This window comes from Schistocerca nitens, chromosome 6 (assembly GCF_023898315.1).
Source record: "Schistocerca nitens isolate TAMUIC-IGC-003100 chromosome 6, iqSchNite1.1, whole genome shotgun sequence".
In the NCBI taxonomy this organism is placed as follows: domain Eukaryota; kingdom Metazoa; phylum Arthropoda; class Insecta; order Orthoptera; family Acrididae; genus Schistocerca; species Schistocerca nitens.
Window position 1 is genome coordinate 676505737 of NC_064619.1, and position 27462 is coordinate 676533198.

Sequence of the window (27462 nt, forward strand, 5' to 3'; positions counted from 1 at the left end):
ACGCCATTATTTGTTGACCTTAAGACTTTCACAGTACTCCTTCCGGGAGCTCCTCGGGTTTGCCGATGTAATTCGCCTTTTGACGAGTCATTTTACAACCCTAAGAGAGTCATAGTTACTCCTGCCACTTGCTCCACATTTTACCACAGTCACATCTACAAGCTTACTCTGGCTAGTTCACCAGAAGCGATACACCATTATTTGTTGACCTTAAGACTTTCACAGTACTCCTGCCGGGAGCTCCTCGAGAATGCCGATGTTTTTCGCCTGTTGACGAGGCATTTGGCTACCTTAAGAGAGTCATAGTTACTCCTGCCAGTTGCACCCCGTTTCACACAGTCACATCTACAAGCTTACTCTGGCCAGTTCACCAGGAGCGATACGCCATTATTTGTTGACCTTAAGGCTTTCACAGTACTCCTTCCGGGAGCTGCTCGAGTTTGCCGTTGGAATTCGCCTGTTGACGAGGCATTTGGCTACCTTAAGAGAGTCATAGTTACTCCTGCCACTTGCTCCTCGTTTTACCACAGTCGCATCTACAAGCTTACTCTGGCTAGTTCACCAGATGCGATACGCCATTATTTGTTGACCTTAAGACTTTCACAGTACTCCTTCCGGGAGCTCCTCGGGTTTGCCGATGTAATTCGCCTTTTGACGAATCATTTGGCAACCCTAAGAGAGTCATAGTTACTCCTGCCACTTGCTCCCCATTTTACCACAGTCTCATCTACAAGCTTACTCTGGCTAGTTCACCAGAAGCGATACACCATTATTTGTTGACCTTAGGACTTTCACAGTACTCCTGCCGGGAGCTCCTCGAGAATGCCGATGTATTTCGCCTGTTGACGAGGCATTTGGCTACCTTAAGAGAGTCATAGTTACTCCTGCCAGTTGCACCCCGTTTCACACAGTCACATCTACAAGCTTACTCTGGCCAGTTCACCAGGAGCGATACGCCATTATTTGTTGACCTTAAGGCTTTCACAGTACTCCTTCCGGGAGCTGCTCGAGTTTGCCGTTGGAATTCGCCTGTTGACGAGGCATTTGGCTACCTTAAGAGAGTCATAGTTACTCCTGCCACTTGCTCCTCGTTTTACCACAGTCGCATCTACAAGCTTACTCTGGCTAGTTCACCAGGAGCGATACGCCATTATTTGTTGACCTTAAGACTTTCACAGTACTCCTTCCGGGAGCTCCTCGAGTTTGCCGATGTAATTCGCCTTTTGACGAGTCATTTGGCAACCCTAGGAGAGTCATAGTTACTCCTGCCACTTGCTCCCCATTTTACCACAGTCACATCTACAAGCTTACTCTGGCTAGTTCACCAGAAGCGATACGCCATTATTTGTTGCCCTTAAGACTTTCACAGTACTCCTGCCGGGAGCTGCTCGAGTTTGCCGTTGGAATTCGCCTGTTGACGAGGCATTTGGCTACCTTAAGAGAGTCATAGTTACTCCTGCCACTTGCTCCTCGTTTTACCACAGTCGCATCTACAAGCTTACTCTGGCTAGTTCACCAGGAGCGATACGCCATTATTTGTTGACCTTAAGGCTTTCACAGTACTCCTTCCGGGAGCTCCTCGAGTTTGCCGATGTAATTCGCCTTTTGACGAGTCATTTGGCAACCCTAAGAGTGTCATAGTTACTCCTGCCACTTGCTCCCCATTTTACCACAGTCACATCTACAAGCTTACTCTGGCTAGTTCACCAGAAGCGATACGCCATTATTTGTTGACCTTAGGACTTTCACAGTACTCCTGCCGGGAGCTGCTCGAGTTTGCCGTTGGAATTCGCCTGTTGTCGAGGCATTTGGCTACCTTAAGAGAGTCATAGTTACTCCTGCCACTTGCTCCTCGTTTTACCACAGTCGCATCTACAAGCTTACTCTGGCTAGTTCACCAGGAGCGATACGCCATTATTTGTTGACCTTAAGGCTTTCACAGTACTCCTTCCGGGAGCTGCTCGAGTTTGCCGTTGCAATTCGCCTGTTGACGAGGCATTTGGCTACCTTAAGAGAGTCATAGTTACTCCTGCCACTTGCTCCTCGTTTTACCACAGTCGCATCTACAAGCTTACTCTGGCTAGTTCACCAGAAGCGATACGCCATTATTTGTTGACCTTAAGACTTTCACAGTACTCCTGCCGGGAGCTCCTCGAGTTTGCCGTTGGAATTCGCCTGTTGACGAGGCATTTGGCTACCTTAAGAGAGTCATAGATACTCCTGCCACTTGCTCCTCGTTTTACCACAGTCGCATCTACAAGCTTACTCTGGCTAGTTCACCAGGAGCGATACGCCATTATTTGTTGACCTTAAGGCTTTCACAGTACTCCTTCCGGGAGCTCCTCGAGTTTGCCGTTGGAATTCGCCAGTTGACGAGGCATTTGGCTACCTTAAGAGAGTCATAGTTACTCCTGCCACTTGCTCCTCGTTTTACCACAGTCGCATCTACAAGCTTACTCTGGCTAGTTCACCAGATGCGATACGCCATTATTTGTTGACCTTAAGACTTTCACAGTACTCCTTCCGGGAGCTCCTCGGGTTTGCCGATGTAATTCGCCTTTTGACGAGTCATTTGGCAACCCTAAGAGAGTCATAGTTACTCCTGCCACTTGCTCCCCATTTTACCACAGTCACATCTACAAGCTTACTCTGGCTAGTTCACCAGAAGCGATACACCATTATTTGTTGACCTTAAGACTTTTACAGTACTCCTGCCGGGTGCCCCTCGAGAATGCCGATGTTTTTCGCCTCTTGACGAGGCATTTGGCTACCTTAAGAGAGTCATAGTTACTCCTGCCAGTTGCACCCCGTTTCACACAGTCACATCTACAAGCTTACTCTGGCCAGTTCACCAGGAGCGATACGCCATTATTTGTTGACCTTAAGGCTTTCACAGTACTCCTTCCGGGAGCTCCTCGAGTTTGCCGTTGGAATTCGCCTGTTGACGAGGAATTTGGCTACCTTAAGAGAGTCATAGTTACTCCTGCCACTTGTTCCTCGTTTTACCACAGTCGCATCTACAAGCTTACTCTGGCTAGTTCACCAGGAGCGATACGCCATTATTTGTTGACCTTAAGGCTTTCACAGTACTCCTTCCGGGAGCTCCTCGAGTTTGCCGATGTAATTCGCCTTTTGACGAGTCATTTGGCAACCCTAAGAGAGTCATAGTTACTCCTGCCACTTGCTCCCCATTTTACCACAGTCACATCTACAAGCTTACTCTGGCTAGTTCACCAGAAGCGATACGCCATTATTTGTTGACCTTAAGACTTTCACAGTACTCCTGCCGGGAGCTGCTCGAGTTTGCCGTTGGAATTCGCCTGTTGACGAGGCATTTGGCTACCTTAAGAGAGTCATAGTTACTCCTGCCACTTGCTCCTCGTTTTACCACAGTCGCATCTACAAGCATACTCTGGCTAGTTCACCAGGAGCATTACGCCATTATTTGTTGACCTTAAGGCTTTCACAGTACTCCTTCCGGGAGCTCCTCGAGTTTGCCGTTGGAATTCGCCTGTTGACGAGGCATTTGGCTACCTTAAGAGAGTCATAGTTACTCCTGCCACTTGCTCCTCGTTTTACCACAGTCGCATCTACAAGCTTACTCTGGCTAGTTCACCAGGAGCGATACGCCATAATTTGTTGACCTTAAGGCTTTCACAGTACTCCTTCCGGGAGCTGCTCGAGTTTGCCGTTGCAATTCGCCTGTTGACGAGGCATTTGGCTACCTTAAGAGAGTCATAGTTACTCCTGCCACTTGCTCCTCGTTTTACCACAGTCGCATCTACAAGCTTACTCTGGCTAGTTCACCAGGAGCGATACGCCATTATTTGTTGACCTTAAGGCTTCACAGTACTCCTTCCGGGAGCTCCTCGAGTTTGCCGTTGGAATTCGTCTGTTGACGAGGCATTTGGCTACCTTAAGAGAGTCATAGTTACTCCTGCGACTTGCTCCTCGTTTTACCACAGTCGCATCTACAAGCTTACTCTGGCTAGTTCACCAGATGCGATACGCCATTATTTGTTGACCTTAAGACTTTCACAGTACTCCTTCCGGGAGCTCCTCGGGTTTGCCGATGTAATTCGCCTTTTGACGAGTCATTTGGCAACCCTAAGAGAGTCATAGTTACTCCTGCCACTTGCTCCCCATTTTACCACAGTCACATCTACAAGCTTACTCTGGCTAGTTCACCAGAAGCGATACGCCATTATTTGTTGACCTTAAGACTTTCACCGTACTCCTGCCGGGAGCTCCTCGAGTTTGCCGTTGGAATTCGCCTGTTGACGAGGCATTTGGCTACCTTAAGAGAGTCATAGTTACTCCTGCCACTTGCTCCTCGTTTTACCACAGTCGCATCTACAAGCTTACTCTGGCTAGTTCACCAGGAGCGATACGCCATTATTTGTTGACCTTAAGGCTTTCACAGTACTCCTTCCGGGAGCTCCTCGAGTTTGCCGTTGGAATTCGCATGTTGACGAGGCATTTGGCTACCTTAAGAGAGTCATAGTTACTCCTGCCACTTGCTCCTCGTTTTACCACAGTCGCATCTACAAGCTTACTGTGGCTAGTTCACCAGATGCGATACGCCATTATTTGTTGACCTTAAGACTTTCACAGTACTCCTTCCGGGAGCTCCTCGGGTTTGCCGATGTAATTCGCCTTTTGACGAGTCATTTGGCAACCCTAAGAGAGTCATAGTTACTCCTGCCACTTGCTCCCCATTTTACCACAGTCACATCTACAAGCTTACTCTGGCTAGTTCACCAGAAGCGATACACCATTATTTGTTGACCTTAAGACTTTCACAGTACTCCTGCCGGGAGCCCCTCGAGAATGCCGATGTTTTTCGCCTGTTGACGAGGCATTTGGCTACCTTAAGAGAGTCATAGTTACTCCTGCCAGTTGCACCCCGTTTCAGACAGTCACATCTACAAGCTTACTCTGGCCAGTTCACCAGGAGCGATACGCCATTATTTGTTGACCTTAAGGCTTTCACAGTACTCCTTCCGGGAGCTCCTCGAGTTTGCCGTTGGAATTCGCCTGTTGACGAGGAATTTGGCTACCTTAAGAGAGTCATAGTTACTCCTGCCACTTGCTCCTCGTTTTACCACAGTCGCATCTACAAGCTTACTCTGGCTAGTTCACCAGGAGCGATACGCCATTATTTGTTGACCTTAAGGCTTTCACAGTACTCCTTCCGGGAGCTCCTCGAGTTTGCCGATGTAATTCGCCTTTTGACGAGGCATTTGGCTACCTTAAGAGAGTCATAGTTACTCCTGCCACTTGCTCCTCGTTTTACCACAGTCGCATCCACAAGCATACTCTGGCTAGTTCACCAGGAGCATTACGCCATTATTTGTTGACCTTAAGGCTTTCACAGTACTCCTTCCGGGAGCTGCTCGAGTTTGCCGTTGGAATTCGCCTGTTGACGAGGCATTTGGCTACCTTAAGAGAGTCATAGTTACTCCTGCCACTTGCTCCTCGTTTTACCACAGTCGCATCTACAAGCTTACTCTGGCTAGTTCACCAGGAGCGATACGCCATTATTTGTTGACCTTAAGGCTTTCACAGTACTCCTTCCGGGAGCTGCTCGAGTTTGCCGTTGCAATTCGCCTGTTGACGAGGCATTTGGCTACCTTAAGAGAGTCATAGTTACTCCTGCCACTTGCTCCTCGTTTTACCACAGTCGCATCTACAAGCTTACTCTGGCTAGTTCACCAGGAGCGATACGCCATTATTTGTTGACCTTAAGGCTTTCACAGTACTCCTTCCGGGAGCTCCTCGAGTTTGCCGTTGGAATTCGTCTGTTGACGACGCATTTGGCTACCTTAAGAGAGTCATAGTTACTCCTGCCACTTGCTCCTCGTTTTACCACAGTCGCATCTACAAGCTTACTCTGGCTAGTTCACCAGGAGCGATACGCCATTATTTGTTGACCTTAAGGCTTTCACAGTACTCCTTCCGGGAGCTCCTCGAGTTTGCCGATGTAATTCGCCTTTTGACGAGTCATTTGGCAACCCTAAGAGAGTCATAGTTACTCCTGCCACTTGCTCCCCATTTTACCACAGTCACATCTACAAGCTTACTCTGGCTAGTTCACCAGAAGCGATACGCCATTATTTGTTGACCTTAAGACTTTCACAGTACTCCTGCCGGGAGCTGCTCGAGTTTGCCGTTGGAATTCGCCTGTTGACGAGGCATTTGGCTACCTTAAGAGAGTCATAGTTACTCCTGCCACTTGCTCCTCGTTTTACCACAGTCGCATCTACAAGCTTACTGTGGCTAGTTCACCAGATGCGATACGCCATTATTTGTTGACCTTAAGACTTTCACAGTACTCCTTCCGGGAGCTCCTCGGGTTTGCCGATGTAATTCGCCTTTTGACGAGTCATTTGGCAACCCTAAGAGAGTCATAGTTACTCCTGCCACTTGCTCCCCCATTTTACCACAGTCACATCTACAAGCTTACTCTGGCTAGTTCACCAGAAGCGATACACCATTATTTGTTGACCTTAAGACTTTCACAGTACTTCTGCCGGGAGCCCCTCGAGAATGCCGATGTTTTTCGCCTGTTGACGAGGCATTTGGCTACCTTAAGAGAGTCATAGTTACTCCTGCCAGTTGCACCCCGTTTCACACAGTCACATCTACAAGCTTACTCTGGCCAGTTCACCAGGAGCGATACGCCATTATTTGTTGACCTTAAGGCTTTCACAGTACTCCTTCCGGGAGCTCCTCGAGTTTGCCGTTGGAATTCGCCTGTTGACGAGGCATTTGGCTACCTTAAGAGAGTCATAGTTACTCCTGCCACTTGCTCCTCGTTTTACCACAGTCGCATCTACAAGCTTACTGTGGCTAGTTCACCAGATGCGATACGCCATTATTTGTTGACCTTAAGACTTTCACAGTACTCCTTCCGGGAGCTCCTCGGGTTTGCCGATGTAATTCGCCTTTTGACGAGTCATTTGGCAACCCTAAGAGAGTCATAGTTACTCCTGCCACTTGCTCCCCATTTTACCACAGTCACATCTACAAGCTTACTCTGGCTAGTTCACCAGAAGCGATACACCATTATTTGTTGACCTTAAGACTTTCACAGTACTCCTGCCGGGAGCCCCTCGAGAATGCCGATGTTTTTCGCCTGTTGACGAGGCATTTGGCTACCTTAAGAGAGTCATAGTTACTCCTGCCAGTTGCACCCCGTTTCACACAGTCACATCTACAAGCTTACTCTGGCCAGTTCACCAGGAGCGATACGCCATTATTTGTTGACCTTAAGGCTTTCACAGTACTCCTTCCGGGAGCTCCTCGAGTTTGCCGTTGGAATTCGCCTGTTGACGAGGAATTTGGCTACCTTAAGAGAGTCATAGTTACTCCTGCCACTTGCTCCTCGTTTTACCACAGTCGCATCTACAAGCTTACTCTGGCTAGTTCACCAGGAGCGATACGCCATTATTTGTTGACCTTAAGGCTTTCACAGTACTCCTTCCGGGAGCTCCTCGAGTTTGCCGATGTAATTCGCCTTTTGACGAGGCATTTGGCTACCTTAAGAGAGTCATAGTTACTCCTGCCACTTGCTCCTCGTTTTACCACAGTCGCATCCACAAGCATACTCTGGCTAGTTCACCAGGAGCATTACGCCATTATTTGTTGACCTTAAGGCTTTCACAGTACTCCTTCCGGGAGCTGCTCGAGTTTGCCGTTGGAATTCGCCTGTTGACGAGGCATTTGGCTACCTTAAGAGAGTCATAGTTACTCCTGCCACTTACTCCTCGTTTTACCACAGTCGCATCTACAAGCTTACTCTGGCTAGTTCACCAGGAGCGATACGCCATTATTTGTTGACCTTAAGGCTTTCACAGTACTCCTTCCGGGAGCTGCTCGAGTTTGCCGTTGGAATTCGCCTGTTGACGAGGCATTTGGCTACCTTAAGAGAGTCATAGTTACTCCTGCCACTTGCTCCTCGTTTTACCACAGTCGCATCTACAAGCTTACTCTGGCTAGTTCACCAGAAGCGATACGCCATTATTTGTTGAGCTTAAGACTTTCACAGTACTCCTGCCGGGAGCTCCTCGAGTTTGCCGTTGGAATTCGCCTGTTGACGTGGCATTTGGCTACCTTAAGAGAGTCATAGTTACTCCTGCCACTTGCTCCTCGTTTTACCACAGTCGCATCTACAAGCTTACTCTGGCTAGTTCACCAGGAGCGATACGCCATTATTTGTTGACCTTAAGGCTTTCACAGTACTCCTTCCGGGAGCTCCTCGAGTTTGCCGTTGGAATTCGCCTGTTGACGAGGCATTTGGCTACCTTAAGAGAGTCATAGTTACTCCTGCCACTTGCTCCTCGTTTTACCACAGTCGCATCTACAAGCTTACTCTGGCTAGTTCACCAGGAGCGATACGCCATTATTTGTTGACCTTAAGGCTTTCACAGTACTCCTTCCGGGAGCTGCTCGAGTTTGCCGTTGGAATTCGCCTGTTGACGAGGCATTTGGCTACCTTAAGAGAGTCATAGTTACTCCTGCCACTTGCTCCTCGTTTTACCACAGTCGCATCTACAAGCTTACTCTGGCTAGTTCACCAGAAGCGATACGCCATTATTTGTTGACCTTAAGACTTTCACAGTACTCCAGCCGGGAGCTCCTCGAGTTTGCCGTTGGAATTCGCCTGTTGACGTGGCATTTGGCTACCTTAAGAGAGTCATAGTTACTCCTGCCACTTGCTCCTCGTTTTACCACAGTCGCATCTACAAGCTTACTCTGGCTAGTTCACCAGGAGCGATACGCCATTATTTGTTGACCTTAAGGCTTTCACAGTACTCCTTCCGGGAGCTCCTCGAGTTTGCCGTTGGAATTCGCCTGTTGACGAGGCATTTGGCTACCTTAAGAGAGTCATAGTTACTCCTGCCACTTGCTCCTCGTTTTACCACAGTCGCATCTACAAGCTTACTCTGGCTAGTTCACCAGATGCGATACGCCATTATTTGTTGACCTTAAGACTTTCACAGTACTCCTTCCGGGAGCTCCTCGGGTTTGCCGATGTAATTCGCCTTTTGACGAGTCATTTGGCAACCCTAAGAGAGTCATAGTTACTCCTGCCACTTGCTCCCCATTTTACCACAGTCACATCTACAAGCTTACTCTGGCTAGTTCACCAGAAGCGATACACCATTATTTGTTGACCTTAAGACTTTCACAGTACTCCTGCCGGGTGCCCCTCGAGAATGCCGATGTTTTTCGCCTGTTGACGAGGCATTTGGCTACCTTAAGAGAGTCATAGTTACTCCTGCCAGTTGCACCCCGTTTCACACAGTCACATCTACAAGCTTACTCTGGCCAGTTCACCAGGAGCGATACGCCATTATTTGTTGACCTTAAGGCTTTCACAGTACTCCTTCCGGGAGCTCCTCGAGTTTGCCGTTGGAATTCGCCTGTTGACGAGGAATTTGGCTACCTTAAGAGAGTCATAGTTACTCCTGCCACTTGTTCCTCGTTTTACCACAGTCGCATCTACAAGCTTACTCTGGCTAGTTCACCAGGAGCGATACGCCATTATTTGTTGACCTTAAGGCTTTCACAGTACTCCTTCCGGGAGCTCCTCGAGTTTGCCGATGTAATTCGCCTTTTGACGAGTCATTTGGCAACCCTAAGAGAGTCATAGTTACTCCTGCCACTTGCTCCCCATTTTACCACAGTCACATCTACAAGCTTACTCTGGCTAGTTCACTAGAAGCGATACGCCATTATTTGTTGACCTTAAGACTTTCACAGTACTCCTGCCGGGAGCTGCTCGAGTTTGCCGTTGGAATTCGCCTGTTGACGAGGCATTTGGCTACCTTAAGAGAGTCATAGTTACTCCTGCCACTTGCTCCTCGTTTTACCACAGTCGCATCTACAAGCATACTCTGGCTAGTTCACCAGGAGCATTACGCCATTATTTGTTGACCTTAAGGCTTTCACAGTACTCCTTCCGGGAGCTGCTCGAGTTTGCCGTTGGAATTCGCCTGTTGACGAGGCATTTGGCTACCTTAAGAGAGTCATAGTTACTCCTGCCACTTGCTCCTCGTTTTACCACAGTCGCATCTACAAGCTTACTCTGGCTAGTTCACCATTAGCGATACGCCATTATTTGTTGACCTTAAGGCTTTCACAGTACTCCTTCCGGGAGCTGCTCGAGTTTGCCGTTGCAATTCGCCTGTTGACGAGGCATTTGGCTACCTTAAGAGAGTCATAGTTACTCCTGCCACTTGCTCCTCGTTTTACCACAGTCGCATCTACAAGCTTACTCTGGCTAGTTCACCAGGAGCGATACGCCATTATTTGTTGACCTTAAGGCTTTCACAGTACTCCTTCCGGGAGCTCCTCGAGTTTGCCGTTGGAATTCGTCTGTTGACGAGGCATTTGGCTACCTTAAGAGAGTCATAGTTACTCCTGCCACTTGCTCCTCGTTTTACCACAGTCGCATCTACAAGCTTACTCTGGCTAGTTCACCAGAAGCGATACGCCATTATTTGTTGACCTTAAGACTTTCACAGTACTCCTTCCGGGAGCTCCTCGGGTTTGCCGATGTAATTCGCCTTTTGACGAGTCATTTGGCAACCCTAAGAGAGTCATAGTTACTCCTGCCACTTGCTCCCCATTTTACCACAGTCACATCTACAAGCTTACTCTGGCTAGTTCACCAGAAGCGATACGCCATTATTTGTTGACCTTAAGACTTTCACAGTACTCCTGCCGGGAGCTCCTCGAGTTTGCCGTTGGAATTCGCCTGTTGACGAGGCATTTGGCTACCTTAAGAGAGTCATAGTTACTCCTGCCACTTGCTCCTCGTTTTACCACAGTCGCATCTACAAGCTTACTCTGGCTAGTTCACCAGGAGCGATACGCCACTATTTGTTGACCTTAAGGCTTTCACAGTACTCCTTCCGGGAGCTGCTCGAGTTTGCCGTTGCAATTCGCCTGTTGACGAGGCATTTGGCTACCTTAAGAGAGTCATAGTTACTCCTGCCACTTGCTCCTCGTTTTACCACAGTCGCATCTACAAGCTTACTCTGGCTAGTTCACCAGGAGCGATACGCCATTATTTGTTGACCTTAAGGCTTTCACAGTACTCCTTCCGGGAGCTCCTCGAGTTTGCCGTTGGAATTCGTCTGTTGACGAGGCATTTGGCTACCTTAAGAGAGTCATAGTTACTCCTGCCACTTGCTCCTCGTTTTACCACAGTCGCATCTACAAGCTTACTCTGGCTAGTTCACCAGATGCGATACGCCATTATTTGTTGACCTTAAGACTTTCACAGTACTCCTTCCGGGAGCTCCTCGGGTTTGCCGATGTAATTCGCCTTTTGACGAGTCATTTGGCAACCCTAAGAGAGTCATAGTTACTCCTGCCACTTGCTCCCCATTTTACCACAGTCACATCTACAAGCTTACTCTGGCTAGTTCACCAGAAGCGATACACCATTATTTGTTGACCTTAAGACTTTCACAGTAGTCCTGCCGGGAGCCCCTCGAGAATGCCGATGTTTTTCGCCTGTTGACGAGGCATTTGGCTATTTCAGCCGTCTTTATTCACGTCTTAGGTGAACATACAAACAGAAAAGATACCCACAGAGTGGGTTTACAAATGACATAAACAAACACAAACATTAGACATACAGGAAGAGACGTGAATATAGATGGTGTTGTGCCTGAGGATAGACGCCAGGCAGCAGCGTAGAAACATAAAATTGGGCCATCACCCGACACCAGTCCGGTGCATCGTGCCTCGTACGGCAGTCATGGTGTCAAACCGCCGCGCCGCCACCACAGTCCCGATGAGTGCTCTTGTAGACATCGTCGCGAGGTCGTAGTTCTTAAACCCAAGCTGCCGCAGGTCCTGTGCAGATGCAGGTGACCACACCCCCCTCCATGAGATGGTAGCTGAGGAGGTGTTGATGTTTTTGGCTGCTGGGACCTGGTTCCTAACTGCCTGGTGGACGGCTTCCCTATCGTAGACCGCGACCTTCTGCTGGTGACACTCATCGACGTCAAGGTTGACGCCAACCACCTGGGCATCGATGATATGGGCTGCATCGCCACGAACTGCCACGATGTCCGGCTTCTTCAGCCCCTCGGATGTCCTGAGGTGGGGCTCCAGATGAACGTCGAAGCCCCTGCGACGAAGTCCCTGCGCGATATAGGACGCCAGGGCGTTGTGTCGCTTCACACGTGCGTTATGGCTTCTGAAGCAATGCTGGACAACGTGATTCGCAGTTTCCTTAGCGATGCAGCCAGCCCGGCAGTTAGTGTCACCAGCACGACCTCGCTGCAACCGTGCCCGGGTTGGAAGGGCATTGATCCTAGTTCGGATGCAGGAGATGAAGTCGCGGCCTGTGATAGCTAGTCGTGGGTTATCGACCCAGCTATGCTGCCCTGGTGTTCGGGCAGACTTCTTAAGGGCGGCGCCGTCCACCGACAGATGCAGCCGTTCAGCCCACATCCGGCCCATTTGGTTTGTAGTTCGTATTACCATGTTGTTACCCCGTAGGTGCTGCTCAAGCCTCCCAATCTCACGCCCCAGAACGTCATCTGCTGCCCCGTCAGACAGGACACCCAATGCCCGCATCTTCGCGAGCCGGTTCCGCCGCAGGAGAGGCCCAAGCCAGCGGGCTGATGGCACTCCCAGTCCCCCAGATGAAACAGGGGCATGGAAGTAGCCAACAGGGACGTCCGCTGGCAGGCACAGCCAAGATCTAATCGCTGTGCGGATGGTGGTGTCCATTGCTGACAGGGCTCCTAGGCGGGTCCTCGAAAGGGCCAAGCCATGGTGGATTCCTGGCAGAATGACCGTTCTGAGGGCATGAAGACGCTGTTGTGGTTTGAGTGGTGCCTTGGACAGGACGCTCAACTGTCGCTCGACCTCCCGCCTCGGATGGAAGAGGCTGCATCCACTCGTGGAGAACTCCAGACCAAGATACCGGAAAGTGCTCTCAATCGCCAGGGCTGGGAGGATGGTGTACCCAGCCCTGAAGGTCGCGGTGTCATCGACCTTGATCTTCTTCTCGCGGCCAGACGCAGCGAGGGCGAGAGTGAAGCACTTTCCGGGATTAAGTTGGAGACCGAGGTCCCCAAGGGCAGATGTTGCTGCATCGATAAGGTCCTGGAGCCCTCCTGGAGTTTCAGCGAACAGCAGGAGGTCATCAGCAAAAGCTGCAGCGTTGAGGCGTCGTCCCATCACGTTGGCACCAATGTATTCTGGGAGGCGAGCAAGCACGAGGTCCAAGGAAAGGTTAAAAAGGATGGGAGAGAGTGGATCACCCTGCCTAACACCTCTTGAAGGCCGCACTGGGCCCAGCGACATCCCAGGACCAGAGATCATCGTCACCCCATCCTCGTAGCATCCCAGGATGTATCCAATGAACTCGTCAGGTAGACCATGTGCCCTCAGGGCGGGCCTCAGGGCACCATGGTCTAAGGAGTCGAATGCCTTGGACACATCCAGGGACGCGACATAGAGAGAGCGACAGTTCACCCTGGCCTGAGTCATCGCCAAGTCCAACAGGAACGTGTTGTGCAGCATCCCATCCTGAGGAAGGAAGGCCCGCTGACGCCCGTCCAGCACACAGGTCCGCATCAGACGCCCCGCCAGGATCTTATGGAAGACCCTAGCGAGGACTGAGCAAACCGTGATCGGACGGAAGTCAGCGGGGGATGCTGGGGCGGCCTTCTTAGGCAACAGGGATGTACGGGCTTGGAGAAGACGGGATGGGAGGCGACGGGTCAAAAGGAAAAGGTTAAGAATTTTGAGGAGGACCTCACGGGGTATACGGCGAATCTGGGCCGGTGTCAGTCGATCTGGGCCTGCAGCAGAGCGACGAGGGGGGAGCGCTGCAGCAACTTCCTCCATCGTAATAGGGGCCCACAGTTGTTCAAAGGGAATCTCGATGGAGGAAGGCAAAAGCCGACCCTCCAGACGGTCCACCCGGCCAGATGGTCGCCGGGTGAAGAGGTCCTTCCAAAACTCCACCAACCCAGGAATAGCAGGTGGTGGGTGAAGGAGCGTTCCGTCCAGAAGGCCGCCGATGCAGCGAGCAGCACTCTTTGAGAAGGCCCGCTGACAGAGGGCATAGTCCCTCCTCCGCTGGGCCCGCTTCGTCCCTCGTGGCTCTGACACCTGGCGGGGGGCAACAGGGTTGGGCGATGGCTCCTTGCTGCCAATGGCATCAAGGGCAGCCGATAGCATGCCCATAATGATTGAGGCAGATGTAGTGGGCCCGAGCGCCAGGATGTCATCAACTGCACTAAATTTCGGCCCAGACGACGGCAGGGCTGCCAGAGCCGACCAGACAGCCTGGTCGACTGTATCAACAGCTATAGACATGGAGGGGGGTGCTGCACAGGAACTTGCAGGCTCCACAGCTGCAACTGGTGGAGGTGACCCCACCCCAACAGCAGAGAGGGCAGCAACAAACTCGGCCACCTGGTTCCTATAGGCTGTTCCACGACGTTGTCCTTTAATGGACTCAACGGAACGATTCGGGAAAGCCTTTACAAGTTCTTGGTTTAGGAACCGGGTGCCCTTAAGCGTGAGTACTGCCTCAGAGTGGGCCAGGCGTAGGAGCTCTTCACTTGACCACCTGGCCTTTACCCTCTCGGTGGTCACCTCTGCATTGGCTGCGGCAGGATGGGCACGGCGACGATGTACACCAAGACCTGACTTGGTGGTGAAGGTCCGGTGGCACTCTGGACACGCGACGGCAGACACTGCGGCTCGACCCGAACTGGCAGCGTCGGATGCTGACCCAACAACTGGCGCGGCGGCTCCTGTGGGAGCACCGCTACCTGGTTTCTTCTTGTTATTGGGGCCAGCTGAAACAAGGGCAGGGGGGGCGGCAACCCCCAAGCCCCGAAAGTTCACCCTGCTCTGTCGGTTGGAAAGCTCTGAGAAGGCACAGAGTTCTGTGCCTCCCCTCGGCTCCCCTTACGACTCTCGCCACGTGAAGGCCAGAGCTAGGATTTCCCATTGAGAGGCTAAGCGAACCATCATCCACTCGACATCGCTTGGATGCTGAGGAGTGGATTGAGAGGATCCGTATGTGACGCATCATATGAGCTTAAGAGAGAGTCATAGTTACTCCTGCCAGTTGCACCCCGTTTCACACAGTCACATCTACAAGCTTACTCTGGCCAGTTCACCAGGAGCGATACGCCATTATTTGTTGACCTTAAGGCTTTCACAGTACTCCTTCCGGGAGCTCCTCGAGTTTGCCGTTGGAATTCGCCTGTTGACGAGGAATTTGGCTACCTTAAGAGAGTCATAGTTACTCCTGCCACTTGCTCCTCGTTTTACCACAGTCGCATCTACAAGCTTACTCTGGCTAGTTCACCAGGAGCGATACGCCATTATTTGTTGACCTTAAGGCTTTCACAGTACTCCTTCCGGGAGCTCCTCGAGTTTGCCGATGTAATTCGCCTTTTGACGAGTCATTTGGCAACCCTAAGAGAGTCATAGTTACTCCTGCCACTTGCTCCCCATTTTACCACAGTCACATCTACAAGCTTACTCTGGCTAGTTCACCAGAAGCGATACGCCATTATTTGTTGACCTTAAGACTTTCACAGTACTCCTGCCGGGAGCTGCCCGAGTTTGCCGTTGGAATTCGCCTGTTGACGAGGCATTTGGCTACCTTAAGAGAGTCATAGTTACTCCTGCCACTTGCTCCTCGTTTTACCACAGTCGCATCTACAAGCTTACTCTGGCTAGTTCACCAGGAGCGATACGCCATTATTTGTTGACCTTAAGGCTTTCACAGTACTCCTTCCGGGAGCTCCTCGAGTTTGCCGTTGGAATTCGTCTGTTGACGAGGCATTTGGCTACCTTAAGAGAGTCATAGTTACTCCTGCCACTTGCTCCTCGTTTTACCACAGTCGCATCTACAAGCTTACTCTGGCTAGTTCACCAGATGCGATACGCCATTATTTGTTGACCTTAAGACTTTCACAGTACTCCTTCCGGGAGCTCCTCGGGTTTGCCGATGTAATTCGCCTTTTGACGAGTCATTTGGCAACCCTAAGAGAGTCATAGTTACTCCTGCCACTTGCTCCCCATTTTACCACAGTCACATCTACGAGCTTACTCTGGCTAGTTCACCAGAAGCGATACGCCATTATTTGTTGACCTTAAGACTTTCACAGTACTCCTGCCGAGAGCTGCTCGAGTTTGCCGTTGGAATTCGCCTGTTGACGAGGCATTTGGCTACCTTAAGAGAGTCATAGTTACTCCTGCCACTTGCTCCTCGTTTTACCACAGTCGCATCTACAAGCTTACTCTGGCTAGTTCACCAGGAGCGATACGCCATTATTTGTTGACCTTAAGACTTTCACAGTACTCCTTCCGGGAGCTCCTCGGGTTTGCCGATGTAATTCGCCTTTTGACGAGTCATTTGGCAACCCTAAGAGAGTCATAGTTACTACTGCCACTTGCTCCCCATTTTACCACAGTCACATCTACAAGCTTACTCTGGCTAGTTCACCAGAAGCGATACACCATTATTTGTTGACCTTAAGACTTTCACAGTACTCCTGCCGGGAGCTCCTCGTGAATCCCGATGTTTTTCGCCTGTTGACGAGGCATTTGGCTACCTTAAGAGAGTCATAGTTACTCCTGCCAGTTGCACCCCGTTTCACACAGTCACATCTACAAGCTTACTCTGGCCAGTTCACCAGGAGCGATACGCCATTATTTGTTGACCTTAAGGCTTTCACAGTACTCCTTCCGGGAGCTGCTCGAGTTTGCCGTTGGAATTCGCCTGTTGACGAGGCATTTGGCTACCTTAAGAGAGTCATAGTTACTCCTGCCACTTGCTCCTCGTTTTACCACAGTCGCATCTACAAGCTTACTCCGGCTAGTTCACCAGATGCGATACGCCATTATTTGTTGACCTTAAGACTTTCACAGTACTCCTGCCGGGAGCTGCTCGAGTTTGCCGTTGGAATTCGCCTGTTGACGAGGCATTTGGCTACCATAAGAGAGTCATAGTTACTCCTGCCACTTGCTCCTCGTTTTACCACAGTCGCATCTACAAGCTTACTCTGGCTAGTTCACCAGGAGCGATACGCCATTATTTGTTGACCTTAAGGCTTTCACAGTACTCCTTCCGGGAGCTGCTCGAGTTTGCCGTTGCAATTCGCCTGTTGACGAGGCATTTGGCTACCTTAAGAGAGTCATAGTTACTCCTGCCACTTGCTCCTCGTTTTACCACAGTCGCATCTACAAGCTTACTCTGGCTAGTTCACCAGGAGCGATACGCCATTATTTGTTGACCTTAAGGCTTTCACAGTACTCCTTCCGGGAGCTCCTCGAGTTTGCCGTTGGAATTCGCCTGTTGACGAGGCATTTGGCTACCTTAAGAGAGTCATAGTTACTCCTGCCACTTGCTCCTCGTTTTACCACAGTCGCATCTACAAGCTTACTGTGGCTAGTTCACCAGATGCGATACGCCATTATTTGTTGACCTTAAGACTTTCACAGTACTCCTTCCGGGAGCTCCTCGGGTTTGCCGATGTAATTCGCCTTTTGACGAGTCATTTGGCAACCCTAAGAGAGTCATAGTTACTCCTGCCACTTGCTCCCCATTTTACCACAGTCACATCTACAAGCTTACTCTGGCTAGTTCACCAGAAGCGATACACCATTATTTGTTGACCTTAAGACTTTCACAGTACTCCTGCCGGGAGCTCCTCGAGAATGCCGATGTTTTTCGCCTGTTGACGAGGCATTTGGCTACCTTAAGAGAGTCATAGTTACTCCTGCCAGTTGCACCCCGTTTCACACAGTCACATCTACAAGCTTACTCTGGCCAGTTCACCAGGAGCGATACGCCATTATTTGTTGACCTTAAGGCTTTCACAGTACTCCTTCCGGGAGCTCCTCGAGTTTGCCGTTGCAATTCGCCTGTTGACGAGGAATTTGGCTACCTTAAGAGAGTCATAGTTACTCCTGCCACTTGCTCCTCGTTTTACCACAGTCGCATCTACAAGCTTACTCTGGCTAGTTCACCAGGAGCGATACGCCATTATTTGTTGACCTTAAGGCTTTCACAGTACTCCTTCTGGGAGCTCCTCGAGTTTGCCGATGTAATTCGCCTTTTGACGAGTCATTTGGCAACCCTAAGGGAGTCATAGTTACTCCTGCCACTTGCTCCCCATTTTACCACAGTCACATCTACAAGCTTACTCTGCCTAGTTCACCAGAAGCGATACGCCATTATTTGTTGACCTTAAGACTTTCACAGTACTCCTGCCGGGAGCTGCTCGAGTTTGCCGTTGGAATTCGCCTGTTGACGAGGCATTTGGCTACCTTAAGAGAGTCATAGTTACTCCTGCCACTTGCTCCTCGTTTTACCACAGTCGCATCTACAAGCATACTCTGGCTAGTTCACCAGGAGCGATACGCCATTATTTGTTGACCTTAAGGCTTTCACAGTACTCCTTCCGGGAGCTGCTCGAGTTTGCCGTTGTAATTCGCCTGTTGACGAGGCATTTGGCTACCTTAAGAGAGTCATAGTTACTCCTGCCACTTGCTCCTCGTTTTACCACAGTCGCATCTACAAGCTTACTCTGGCTAGTTCACCAGGAGCGATACGCCATTATTTGTTGACCTTAAGGCTTTCACAGTACTCCTTCCGGGAGCTGCTCGAGTTTGCCGTTGCAATTCGCCTGTTGACGAGGCATTTGGCTACCTTAAGAGAGTCATAGTTACTCCTGCCACTTGCTCCTCGTTTTACCACAGTCGCATCTACAAGCTTACTCTGGCTAGTTCACCAGGAGCGATACGCCATTATTTGTTGACCTTAAGGCTTTCACAGTACTCCTTCCGGGAGCTCCTCGAGTTTGCCATTGGAATTCGCCTGTTGACGAGGCATTTGGCTACCTTAAGAGAGTCATAGTTACTCCTGCCACTTGCTCCTCGTTTTACCACAGTCGCATCTACAAGCTTACTCTGGCTAGTTCACCAGGAGCGATACGCCATTATTTGTTGACCTTAAGGCTTTCACAGTACTCCTTCCGGGAGCTGCTCGAGTTTGCCGTTGCAATTCGCCTGTTGACGAGGCATTTGGCTACCTTAAGAGAGTCATAGTTACTCCTGCCACTTGCTCCTCGTTTTACCACAGTCGCATCTACAAGCTTACTCTGGCTAGTTCACCAGGAGCGATACGCCATAATTTGTTGACCTTAAGGCTTTCACAGTACTCCTTCCGGGAGCTCCTCGAGTTTGCCGTTGGAATTCGCCTGTTGACGAGGCATTTGGCTACCTTAAGAGAGTCATAGTTACTCCTGCCACTTGCTCCTCGTTTTACCACAGTCGCATCTACAAGCTTACTCTGGCTAGTTCACCAGATGCGATACGCCATTATTTGTTGACCTTAAGACTTTCACAGTACTCCTTCCGGGAGCTCCTCGGGTTTGCCGATGTAATTCGCCTTTTGACGAGTCATTTGGCAACCCTAAGAGAGTCATAGTTACTCCTGCCACTTGCTCCCCATTTTACCACAGTCACATCTACAAGCTTACTCTGGCTAGTTCACCAGAAGCGATACACCATTATTTGTTGACCTTAAGACTTTCACAGTACTCCTGCCGGGAGCTCCTCGAGAATGCCGATGTTTTTCGCCTGTTGACGAGGCATTTGGCTACCTTAAGAGAGTCATAGTTACTCCTGCCAGTTGCACCCCGTTTCACACAGTCACATCTACAAGCTTACTCTGGCCAGTTCACCAGGAGCGATACGCCATTATTTGTTGACCTTAAGGCTTTCACAGTACTCCTTCCGGGAGCTCCTCGAGTTTGCCGTTGCAATTCGCCTGTTGACGAGGAATTTGGCTACCTTAAGAGAGTCATAGTTACTCCTGCCACTTGCTCCTCGTTTTACCACAGTCGCATCTACAAGCTTACTCTGGCTAGTTCACCAGGAGCGATACGCCATTATTTGTTGACCTTAAGGCTTTCACAGTACTCCTTCCGGGAGCTCCTCGAGTTTGCCGATGTAATTCGCCTTTTGACGAGTCATTTGGCAACCCTAAGGGAGTCATAGTTACTCCTGCCACTTGCTCCCCATTTTACCACAGTCACATCTACAAGCTTACTCTGGCTAGTTCACCAGAAGCGATACGCCATTATTTGTTGACCTTAAGACTTTCACAGTACTCCTGCCGGGAGCTGCTCGAGTTTGCCGTTGGAATTCGCCTGTTGACGAGGCATTTGGCTACCTTAAGAGAGTCATAGTTACTCCTGCCACTTGCTCCTCGTTTTACCACAGTCGCATCTACAAGCATACTCTGGCTAGTTCACCAGGAGCGATACGCCATTATTTGTTGACCTTAAGGCTTTCACAGTACTCCTTCCGGGAGCTGCTCGAGTTTGCCGTTGTAATTCGCCTGTTGACGAGGCATTTGGCTACCTTAAGAGAGTCATAGTTACTCCTGCCACTTGCTCCTCGTTTTACCACAGTCGCATCTACAAGCTTACTCTGGCTAGTTCACCAGGAGCGATACGCCATTATTTGTTGACCTTAAGGCTTTCACAGTACTCCTTCCGGGAGCTGCTCGAGTTTGCCGTTGCAATTCGCCTGTTGACGAGGCATTTGGCTACCTTAAGAGAGTCATAGTTACTCCTGCCACTTGCTCCTCGTTTTACCACAGTCGCATCTACAAGCTTACTCTGGCTAGTTCACCAGGAGCGATACGCCATTATTTGTTGACCTTAAGGCTTTCACAGTACTCCTTCCGGGAGCTCCTCGAGTTTGCCGTTGGAATTCGCCTGTTGACGAGGCATTTGGCTACCTTAAGAGAGTCATAGTTACTCCTGCCACTTGCTCCTCGTTTTACCACAGTCGCATCTACAAGCTTACTCTGGCTAGTTCACCAGATGCGATACGCCATTATTTGTTGACCTTAAGACTTTCACAGTACTCCTTCCGGGAGCTCCTCGGGTTTGCCGATGTAATTCGCCTTTTGACGAGTCATTTGGCAACCCTAAGAGAGTCATAGTTACTCCTGCCACTTGCTCCCCATTTTACCACAGTCACATCTACAAGCTTACTCTGGCTAGTTCACCAGGAGCGATACGCCATTATTTGTTGACCTTAAGGCTTTCACAGTACTCCTTCCGGGAGCTCCTCGAGTTTGCCGTTGTAATTCGCCTGTTGACGAGGCATTTGGCTACCTTAAGAGAGTCATAGTTACTCCTGCCACTTGCTCCTCGTTTTACCACAGTCGCATCTACAAGCTTACTCTGGCTAGTTCACCAGGAGCGATACGCCATTATTTGTTGACCTTAAGGCTTTCACAGTACTCCTTCCGGGAGCTGCTCGAGTTTGCCGTTGCAATTCGCCTGTTGACGAGGCATTTGGCTACCTTAAGAGAGTCATAGTTACTCCTGCCACTTGCTCCTCGTTTTACCACAGTCGCATCTACAAGCTTACTCTGGCTAGTTCACCAGGAGCGATACGCCATTATTTGTTGACCTTAAGGCTTTCACAGTACTCCTTCCGGGAGCTCCTCGAGTTTGCCGTTGGAATTCGCCTGTTGACGAGGCATTTGGCTACCTTAAGAGAGTCATAGTTACTCCTGCCACTTGCTCCTCGTTTTACCACAGTCGCATCTACAAGCTTACTCTGGCTAGTTCACCAGGAGCGATACGCCATTATTTGTTGACCTTAAGGCTTTCACAGTACTCCTTCCGGGAGCTGCTCGAGTTTGCCGTTGCAATTCGCCTGTTGACGAGGCATTTGGCTACCTTAAGAGAGTCATAGTTACTCCTGCCACTTGCTCCTCGTTTTACCACAGTCGCATCTACAAGCTTACTCTGGCTAGTTCACCAGGAGCGATACGCCATAATTTGTTGACCTTAAGGCTTTCACAGTACTCCTTCCGGGAGCTCCTCGAGTTTGCCGTTGGAATTCGCCTGTTGACGAGGCATTTGGCTACCTTAAGAGAGTCATAGTTACTCCTGCCACTTGCTCCTCGTTTTACCACAGTCGCATCTACAAGCTTACTCTGGCTAGTTCACCAGATGCGATACGCCATTATTTGTTGACCTTAAGACTTTCACAGTACTCCTTCCGGGAGCTCCTCGGGTTTGCCGATGTAATTCGCCTTTTGACGAGTCATTTGGCAACCCTAAGAGAGTCATAGTTACTCCTGCCACTTGCTCCCCATTTTACCACAGTCACATCTACAAGCTTACTCTGGCTAGTTCACCAGAAGCGATACACCATTATTTGTTGACCTTAAGACTTTCACAGTACTCCTGCCGGGAGCTCCTCGAGAATGCCGATGTTTTTCGCCTGCTGACGAGGCATTTGGCTACCTTAAGAGAGTCATAGTTACTCCTGCCAGTTGCACCCCGTTTCACACAGTCACATCTACAAGCTTACTCTGGCCAGTTCACCAGGAGCGATACGCCATTATTTGTTGACCTTAAGGCTTTCACAGTACTCCTTCCGGGAGCTCCTCGAGTTTGCCGTTGCAATTCGCCTGTTGACGAGGAATTTGGCTACCTTAAGAGAGTCATAGTTACTCCTGCCACTTGCTCCTCGTTTTACCACAGTCGCATCTACAAGCTTACTCTGGCTAGTTCACCAGGAGCGATACGCCATTATTTGTTGACCTTAAGGCTTTCACAGTACTCCTTCCGGGAGCTCCTCGAGTTTGCCGATGTAATTCGCCTTTTGACGAGTCATTTGGCAACCCTAAGGGAGTCATAGTTACTCCTGCCACTTGCTCCCCATTTTACCACAGTCACATCTACAAGCTTACTCTGGCTAGTTCACCAGAAGCGATACGCCATTATTTGTTGACCTTAAGACTTTCACAGTACTCCTGCCGGGAGCTGCTCGAGTTTGCCGTTGGAATTCGCCTGTTGACGAGGCATTTGGCTACCTTAAGAGAGTCATAGTTACTCCTGCCACTTGCTCCTCGTTTTACCACAGTCGCATCTACAAGCATACTCTGGCTAGTTCACCAGGAGCGATACGCCATTATTTGTTGACCTTAAGGCTTTCACAGTACTCCTTCCGGGAGCTGCTCGAGTTTGCCGTTGTAATTCGCCTGTTGACGAGGCATTTGGCTACCTTAAGAGAGTCATAGTTACTCCTGCCACTTGCTCCTCGTTTTACCACAGTCGCATCTACAAGCTTACTCTGGCTAGTTCACCAGGAGCGATACGCCATTATTTGTTGACCTTAAGGCTTTCACAGTACTCCTTCCGGGAGCTGCTCGAGTTTGCCGTTGCAATTCGCCTGTTGACGAGGCATTTGGCTACCTTAAGAGAGTCATAGTTACTCCTGCCACTTGCTCCTCGTTTTACCACAGTCGCATCTACAAGCTTACTCTGGCTAGTTCACCAGGAGCGATACGCCATTATTTGTTGACCTTAAGGCTTTCACAGTACTCCTTCCGGGAGCTCCTCGAGTTTGCCGTTGGAATTCGCCTGTTGACGAGGCATTTGGCTACCTTAAGAGAGTCATAGTTACTCCTGCCACTTGCTCCTCGTTTTACCACAGTCGCATCTACAAGCTTACTCTGGCTAGTTCACCAGATGCGATACGCCATTATTTGTTGACCTTAAGACTTTCACAGTACTCCTTCCGGGAGCTCCTCGGGTTTGCCGATGTAATTCGCCTTTTGACGAGTCATTTGGCAACCCTAAGAGAGTCATAGTTACTCCTGCCACTTGCTCCCCATTTTACCACAGTCACATCTACAAGCTTACTCTGGCTAGTTCACCAGAAGCGATACGCCATTATTTGTTGACCTTAAGACTTACACAGTACTCCTGCCGGGAGCTGCTCGAGTTTGCCGTTGGAATTCGCCTGTTGACGAGGCATTTGGCTACCTTAAGAGAGTCATAGTTACTCCTGCCACTTGCTCCTCATTTTACCACAGTCGCATCTACAAGCTTACTCTGGCTAGTTCACCAGGAGCGATACGCCATTATTTGTTGACCTTAAGACTTTCACAGTACTCCTTCCGGGAGCTCCTCGGGTTTGCCGATGTAATTCGCCTTTTGACGAGTCATTTGGCAACCCTAAGAGAGTCATAGTTACTCCTGCCACTTGCTCCCCATTTTACCACAGTCACATCTACAAGCTTACTCTGGCTAGTTCACCAGAAGCGATACGCCATTATTTGTTGACCTTAAGACTTTCACAGTACTCCTGCCGGGAGCTCCTCGAGTTTGCCGTTGGAATTCGCCTGTTGACGAGGCATTTGGCTACCTTAAGAGAGTCATAGTTACTCCTGCCACTTGCTCCTCGTTTTACCACAGTCGCATCTACAAGCTTACTCTGGCTAGTTCACCAGGAGCGATACACCATTATTTGTTGACCTTAAGGCTTTCACAGTACTCCTTCCGGGAGCTCCTCGGGTTTGCCGATGTAATTCGCCTTTTGACGAGTCATTTGGCAACCCTAAGAGAGTCATAGTTACTCCTGCCACTTGCTCCCCATTTTACCACAGTCACATCTACAAGCTTACTCTGGCTAGTTCACCAGAAGCGATACACCATTATTTGTTGACCTTAAGACTTTCACAGTACTCCTGCCGGGAGCCCCTCGAGAATGCCGATGTTTTTCGCCTGTTGACGAGGCATTTGGCTACCTTAAGAGAGTCATAGTTACTCCTGCCAGTTGCACCCCGTTTCACACAGTCACATCTACAAGCTTACTCTGGCCAGTTCACCAGAAGCGATACGCCATTATTTGTTGACCTTAAGGCTTTCACAGTACTCCTTCCGGGAGCTCCTCGAGTTTGCCGTTAGAATTCGCCTGTTGACGAGGAATTTGGCTACCTTAAGAGAGTCATAGTTACTCCTGCCACTTGCTCCTCGTTTTACCACAGTCGCATCTACAAGCTTACTCTGGCTAGTTCACCAGGAGCGATACGCCATTATTTGTTGACCTTAAGGCTTTCACAGTACTCCTTCCGGGAGCTCCTCGAGTTTGCCGATGTAATTCGCCTTTTGACGAGGCATTTGGCTACCTTAAGAGAGTCATAGTTACTCCTGCCACTTGCTCCTCGTTTTACCACAGTCGCATCTACAAGCATACTCTGGCTAGTTCACCAGGAGCATTACGCCATTATTTGTTGACCTTAAGGCTTTCACAGTACTCCTTCCGGGAGCTGCTCGAGTTTGCCGTTGGAATTCGCCTGTTGACGAGGCATTTGGCTACCTTAAGAGAGTCATAGTTACTCCTGCCACTTGCTCCTCGTTTTACCACAGTCGCATCTACAAGCTTACTCTGGCTAGTTCACCAGGAGCGATACGCCATTATTTGTTGACCTTAAGGCTTTCACAGTACTCCTTCCGGGAGCTGCTCGAGTTTGCCGTTGCAATTCGCCTGTTGACGAGGCATTTGGCTACCTTAAGAGAGTCATAGTTACTCCTGCCACTTGCTCCTCGTTTTACCACAGTCGCATCTACAAGCTTACTCTGGCTAGTTCACCAGGAGCGATACGCCATTATTTGTTGACCTTAAGGCTTTCACAGTACTCCTTCCGGGAGCTCCTCGAGTTTGCCGTTGGAATTCGTCTGTTGACGAGGCATTTGGCTACCTTAAGAGAGTCATAGTTACTCCTGCCACTTGCTCCTCGTTTTACCACAGTCGCATCTACAAGCTTACTCTGGCTAGTTCACCAGATGCGATACGCCATTATTTGTTGACCTTAAGACTTTCACAGTACTCCTTCCGGGAGCTCCTCGGGTTTGCCGATGTAATTCGCCTTTTGACGAGTCATTTGGCAACCCTAAGAGAGTCATAGTTACTCCTGCCACTTGCTCCCCATTTTACCACAGTCACATCTACAAGCTTACTCTGGCTAGTTCACCAGAAGCGATACGCCATTATTTGTTGACCTTAAGACTTTCACAGTACTCCTGCCGGGAGCTCCTCGAGTTTGCCGTTGGAATTCGCCTGTTGACGAGGCATTTGGCTACCTTAAGAGAGTCATAGTTACTCCTGCCACTTGCTCCTCGTTTTACCACAGTCGCATCTACAAGCTTACTCTGGCTAGTTCACCAGGAGCGATACGCCATTATTTGTTGACCTTAAGGCTTTCACAGTACTCCTTCCGGGAGCTCCTCGAGTTTGCCGTTGGAATTCGCCTGTTGACGAGGCATTTGGCTACCTTAAGAGAGTCATAGTTATTCCTGCCACTTGCTCCTCGTTTTACCACAGTCGCATCTACAAGCTTACTCTGGCTAGTTCACCAGATGCGATACGCCATTATTTGTTGACCTTAAGACTTTCACAGTACTCCTTCCGGGAGCTCCTCGGGTTTGCCGATGTAATTCGCCTTTTGACGAGTCATTTGGCAACCCTAAGAGAGTCATAGTTACTCCTGCCACTTGCTCCCCATTTTACCACAGTCACATCTACAAGCTTACTCTGGCTAGTTCACCAGAAGCGATACACCATTATTTGTTGACCTTAAGACTTTCACAGTAGTCCTGCCGGGAGCCCCTCGAGAATGCCGATGTTTTTCGCCTGTTGACGAGGCATTTGGCTACCTTAAGAGAGTCATAGTTACTCCTGCCAGTTGCACCCCGTTTCACACAGTCACATCTACAAGCTTACTCTGGCCAGTTCACCAGGAGCGATACGCCATTATTTGTTGACCTTAAGACTTTCACAGTACTCCTGCCGGGAGCTCCTCGAGTTTGCCGTTGGAATTCGCCTGTTGACGAGGCATTTGGCTACCTTAAGAGAGTCATAGTTACTCCTGCCACTTGCTCCTCGTTTTACCACAGTCGCATCTACAAGCTTACTCTGGCTAGTTCACCAGGAGCGATACACCATTATTTGTTGACCTTAAGGCTTTCACAGTACTCCTTCCGGGAGCTCCTCGGGTTTGCCGATGTAATTCGCCTTTTGACGAGTCATTTGGCAACCCTAAGAGAGTCATAGTTACTCCTGCCACTTGCTCCCCATTTTACCACAGTCACATCTACAAGCTTACTCTGGCTAGTTCACCAGAAGCGATACACCATTATTTGTTGACCTTAAGACTTTCACAGTACTCCTGCCGGGAGCCCCTCGAGAATGCCGATGTTTTTCGCCTGTTGACGAGGCATTTGGCTACCTTAAGAGAGTCATAGTTACTCCTGCCAGTTGCACCCCGTTTCACACAGTCACATCTACAAGCTTACTCTGGCCAGTTCACCAGAAGCGATACGCCATTATTTGTTGACCTTAAGGCTTTCACAGTACTCCTTCCGGGAGCTCCTCGAGTTTGCCGTTAGAATTCGCCTGTTGACGAGGAATTTGGCTACCTTAAGAGAGTCATAGTTACTCCTGCCACTTGCTCCTCGTTTTACCACAGTCGCATCTACAAGCTTACTCTGGCTAGTTCACCAGGAGCGATACGCCATTATTTGTTGACCTTAAGGCTTTCACAGTACTCCTTCCGGGAGCTCCTCGAGTTTG